Below are 6,000 nucleotides of genomic sequence, written 5' to 3'. Positions count from 1 at the left end.
CAAATGTTGACACATAAACACACACATACACACTGTTACAGAAAGAACAATAATATGGATATAAATTTCGTCAGGTTACAGATAAAAAAATTGACATAATACTATATTTTTTTTGTATTTTACGGCTGAAAAAAATTACAATACCACAGGATTTAGGCCCCTTTCACACTACAAAAGGACTCAGTTTTAAAGATTCGTACGAAGTTCCGTCTGAAAATCAGCAAAAAACGGCAGTTACAAAATCCTATACGGCCAATAGAAAATCCCATTATAGTCTATGGGATTTTTCTAATAGCCGTTTTAACCCGTTATAGCCGTTATCAATAATATATATATAATTGTGACGGAAGATAGTAACGGGAGAAATAGTGCATGCAACAATGGATGTAAAAAAAAATGCCCTGATGTGCTGGTACTTCGCGCAACAGGACATTCATTTAAGTCCTGTACCTGACCAAAGCACCAGAGTGGTGCTTGCATCATGCACGGCAGGTCCCGGCTGTATCAGCAGCCGGGGACTCGCCAGTAATGGCAGACATCAGCAATCACGCTGATGTCCACCATAAATGCCTCAGATGCTGTGATCAATACAGATTACGGGATCTGCATCAGTGCAGCGATCAGATCAACCAAGATGGCGAACCAAGGTCCCCTCACCTGCCTCTGCCGCTCTCCTGGGGTCTTCTGCTCTGATCTGTCTTCCAGCAGACCAGAGCAGACAATCGCTGAAAATACTGATCAGTGCTATGCCTATGCATAGCACTGAACAATATTAACAATCTGATGTTTGTTATAAATAAAAGTAAAAAAAATTTAAAAAACCCTCCCCCAATAAAAATTTGAATTACCCTTTTCCCCCATTTCACTAAAAACAGCGTATAAAATAATAATTATTAAACATATTTGGTATCGCCACATGCGTAAATGTCTGATCTATCAATAAATAATGTTAATGATCCCGTACGTGAACGGCATAAACTTAAAAAATAAATAAATAAAAAAGATCAAAATTGCTGGATTCATCACATTACTAAATAAATTTATAAAAAGTGATTAAAAAGTCATACATATGCAAAAGTGGATAAAAAAAAAAATAAATAATGGTCATGGTGCAAAAAAATTATCCCTCATACAGCCCCGTAGAAGGAAAAATTGAAAAAAAAAAAAGTTTGAGATTTTTTAAAAGCAGTACAATAATAGAAAAGTATGCAAACATGGGTATCATTTTAATTAAATTGACCCACAGAATAAAGAAAACATAATTTTTACCGTAAAGTGTAGAGTGTGAAAACTAAACCATCCACATTTGCTAATTTGCAATAATTTTTTGGGTACGCCATACATTTTATGGTGAAATGAATGTCATTACAAAGCACAATTGGTCCTGCAAAAAACAAGCCTTCATATGGGTCCTTGGATGGAAATATAAAAGAGTTATGGATTTTAGAAGGCAAAAATAAAATGCGTGTCGCACTTAAAGGGGTATTCCAGTGAAAAAGCATTATTTTCATATCAACTGGCTCCAGAAAGTTTAACAGATTTGTAAATTACCGTATTTATCGGGGTATAGCACGCACCCTAATTTTCCAAGGAAATTTGTGTAAAGAAAGTTTTTTACCCAAATATTCGTGTAGGTGCGTGTATACCCGATTCCCTCCCCATCCCTGGCTTTCATATTTACCTGTCCTGGGGCGCGCTCCTACAGGCTCCGATGCCGATCTGCTCTGTCGCTGTGCGCTGCGCAATGATGAGTGATGTCACTTGTTAGCACACAATGACAGCGCAGGATGCCGCTGGTACCGTAGCCTGCAGGAGCGCGCCCCAGGACATGCAAATATGAAAACCAGGGATAGGGAGGGAATCGGGCAGCAGCGGTGGGACTCTAGCCCCGCAGAAGCCGCTGCAGTTAAATGATTTAAATTGGTCACTTTAAATAATTTAACCTCAAGGCATCTGCAGGGTCAGAAAGAGTTTATCAGTGTATAACACGCAGATAGACTTCAAGCTAAAAAAAATTAGCTTAAAAAATGTGTGTTCTAGGCCGATAAATACGGTACTTCTATTTAAAAAAAATCTTAATCCTACCAGTACTTATCAGCTGCTGAAGTTGAGTTTATATATATCTGACAACAGTGCTCTCTGCTGACACCTCTGTTTGTCTCAGGAACTGTCCAGAGCAGGAGAGGTTTGCTATGGGGATTTGCTCCTACTCTGGACAGTTCCTGAGACAGACAGAAGTGTCAGCAGAGAGCACTGTTGTCAGACAGAAAAGAACAACTCAACTTCAGCAGCTGATAAGTACTGGTAGGATTAAGATTTTTTTGTAGAAGTAATTTGCAAAACTATTTAACTTTCTGGAGCCAGTTGATATGAAACATTTTTTTTTTCCACTGGAATAACCCTTTAATGCGAAAATGTGCTTGGTCCTTAAGGGGTTAAAGAAGAAAATAAATTTTTGTTTGTTCCAAAAAGCTTTCTGAAATCTGAGAAGTAGTGTAAGTTTTTCAGTCATTAACCCTGTAAATATTCAAAACTGCCTTGATTTGGCCTCTATCACTTATTAGGCTTTGGCAAATCTATGAATGGGAATTAGGAATGGTGAAATAGTTCATGTAATAGGGATGATGGCTTCATTTATCGTGCACCACACACACAAAAAAATGTTAATCAAAAAACTAATTAAACATTTGTGCTACAAAAAATTAAGCTAAGTATAGTGGATCTGTAATTTAGTATAAAAAATTATTAGAAATATTCATAAAAATATAAGTGAATAGATACATATCATTCTGGATGTGGAGCTTGGGTTTAAACAAAGGCATATCAATGAAAATGAAAGTGTTAAATGGGGAAAATATCAGATGACATGGACCTGATTGCTTTCCTACTTAAACAAGAACAATCTACATTTTAAGATTAACAGTTCATGATAAACTCATTGCACTGAATTAAAATTTTGCCCCTAAAATAAGTGAAGTCGCAAAATGACTGCTGCTTGTGGAATTGCTTCCACTATTTTTTTTATCTTAAGATGTGTATCACATACATTTTTATTTAAAGCGGTACTCATCCCCATAGAAAACATATGCTGCTCTTGAAAGTTCCTAAAATGGACAGAGATGTCAGCAGAGAGCACTGTGGTCATGATGTCAGCAGAGTGCACTGTGTTCCAAAAAGAAAATCATTTCCTCTGTAGCATTCAGCAGCTAATAAGTACTGGAAGGATTAAGATTTTTTTTTTAATGGAAGTAATTTACAAATCTGTTTAACTTTCTGGCAACAGTTGATAAAAAAAAAAAAGTTTTCCACCGGAGTACCCCTTTAACCCCTTCCCGACCTATGACATACCTGTACGTCATGAGTGGCAAGGTGTTCCCGACCCATGACATACAGGTACGTCATGAACATTTTTGCCGCTACTCGCGGCATCCCGCAGTGGCCGGTAAGATGGTGGCTATCACTGATAGCCAGCCATCTTACCGCGCGACCACGGGGGGTTTCATCCCCCCCCCAGCGATCGCTGTTATCAGCTAGTCAAATCTGACTAGCTGATAGCAGCGTTTCGCTATAAAAATACTTAGCAGCGCGGTGTGTGAGTCCCGATCACGGGGATCGGGACACACACCGCTCTGCTAAGTGTCCCTTACCCGTCCCCCGGCGTCACTTACCCTGCCATGCGGTGTCCCGAGCGGTCCCGGCGCGAGCGGCATCCTCCAGGCGGTCCCGGCGGTGGTGCGTCCCCGCGGTGAGTTTCCGGCAGCAGTGCGGCATCTTCATTGGCAGCAGTGAGATCGCCGTAAAGCGATCTCACTGCTGCCTCTGGGAGTTTCAAAACTGCAACTCCCAGCATGCTCAGACAGCCTTTGGCTTTCTGTGCATGCTGGGAGTTGAAGTTTTGCAACATCTGGAGGTCCACAGTTTGGAGACCACTGTATAATGGTCTCCAATCTGTGCTCTTCCAGATGTTGCAAAACTACAAATCTCAGCATGCTCAGTCTGTCCAGGCATGCTGGGAGTTGTAGTTCTATAACATCTGGAAGAGCACAGATTGGAGACCATTATACAGTGGTCTCCAATCTGTGCTCTTCCAGATGTTGCAAAACTACAACTCCCAGCATACCAGACTGCCCAAGCATGCTGGAAGTTGTAGTTCGGCAACATCTGATCCTTCAGATATTGCCGAACTACAACTTCCAGCATGCCTGGGCAGTCTGGGCATGCTGGGAGTTGTAGTTTTGCAACAACTGGAGGCACACTAGTTGGGAAACATTGTCCGTTTCCTACATCAGTGCCTCCAGCTGTTGCAATTGTTGCAAAACTATAACTCCCAGCATGCACTGACAGACCATGCATGCTGGGAGTTGTAGTTTTGCAACAGCTGGAGGCACACTGGTTTGGAAACACTAAGTTAAGTAATAAACTTTCAAGTGTTTTGCAACCAGTGTGCCTTCAGCTGTTAGATAACTACAACCCCCAGCATGCACGGACAGCCAAAGGGCATGCTGGGAGTTGTAGCAGTATGCCTCTAGCTGTTGCATAACTACAAGTCCCAGCATGCCCTTCTGCTGTAATTGCATGCCGAGATTTGTAGTTTATGGAACAGCTGAAGGCACACTGGTTGCGAAACATCAGTTTGTTATCTAACTCCGTGTTTTGCAACCAGAGTGCCTCCAGCTGTTGCAAAACTACAACTCCCAGCATGCACGGACAGCCAAAGGGCATGCTCGGAGTTGCAGTTTTGCAACAGCTGGATAGGGGTATTCTATGCCAGTGATTCCCAAACAGGGTGCCTCCAGCTGTTGCAAAACTCCCAGCATGCCTGGACAGTCAATGGCTGTCCTGCAATACTGGGAATTGTTGTTTTGCAACAGCTGGAGGCTCCGTTTTGGAAACAGTAGCGTACCAGACATTTTTCATTTTTATTGGGGAGGGGGGCTGTGTAGGGGTATGTGTATATGTAGTGTTTTTTACTTTTTATTTTAGGTTAGCGTAAGTGTAGTGTAGTGTTTTTAGGGTACAGTCACATGGGCAGAGGTTCACAGCAAGTTTACCGCTGGGAGTTTAAGCTGCAGCGAAAAATTTGCGCCATCTCAAACTTGCAGCACTCACTGTAAACCTCCGCCCATGTGAGCGTACCCTGTATAAAAAACACTACATTTACACATACCCCTACACAGCCCCCCTCCTCTCCCCAATAAAAATGAAAAACGTCTGGTACGCTACTGTTTCCAAAACGGAGCCTCCAGCTGTTGCAAAACAACAACTCCCAGTATTGCCGGACAGCCATTTACTGTCCAGGCATGCTGGGAGTTTTGCAACAGCTGGAGGCACCCTGTTTGTGAATCACTGGCATAGAATACCCCTATGTCCACCCCTATGTCCACCCCTATGCAAATCCCTAATTTAGGCCTCAAATGCGCATTGCGCTCTGTCACTTTGGAGCCCTGTCGTATTTCAGGGCAACAGTTTTGGGACACATATGGGGTATCTCCTTACTCGGGAGAAATTGCCTTACAAATTTTGGGGTGCTTTTTCTTCTTTAACCCCTATGAAAAGGTGAAGTTGGGGTCTACACCAGCATGTTAGTGTATAAAAATTTTATTTTTTGCACTGACATGCTGGTGTTGCCCTATACTTTTCATTTTCACAAGAGGTAAAAGGGAAAAAGACCCTCAAAATTTGTAATGCAATTTCTCCCGAGTACGGAGATACCCCATATGTGGGCGCAAAGTCCTCTGAGGGCGCACAACAAAGCTCAGAAGGGAGAGTGCACCATGTACATTTGAGGTGATTTGCACAAGGGTGGCTGATTGTTACAGCAGTTCTGACATAAACGCAAAACAATAAATATCCATATGTGACCCCATTTTGGAAACTACACCCCTCACGGAATGTAATAAGGGGTGCAGTGAGCATTTACACCCCACTGGTGTATGACAGATTTTTGGAACAGTGGTCTGTGAAAATGAAAAATACAATTTTTCATTTGCACAGTCCACT

The sequence above is a fragment of the Hyla sarda genome, chromosome 5 (genome assembly GCF_029499605.1).
Source record: "Hyla sarda isolate aHylSar1 chromosome 5, aHylSar1.hap1, whole genome shotgun sequence".
Taxonomy (NCBI): Eukaryota; Metazoa; Chordata; class Amphibia; order Anura; family Hylidae; genus Hyla; species Hyla sarda.
The sequence above is the reverse complement of the archived record's forward strand: the minus strand, read 5'-3'. Positions refer to the sequence as shown.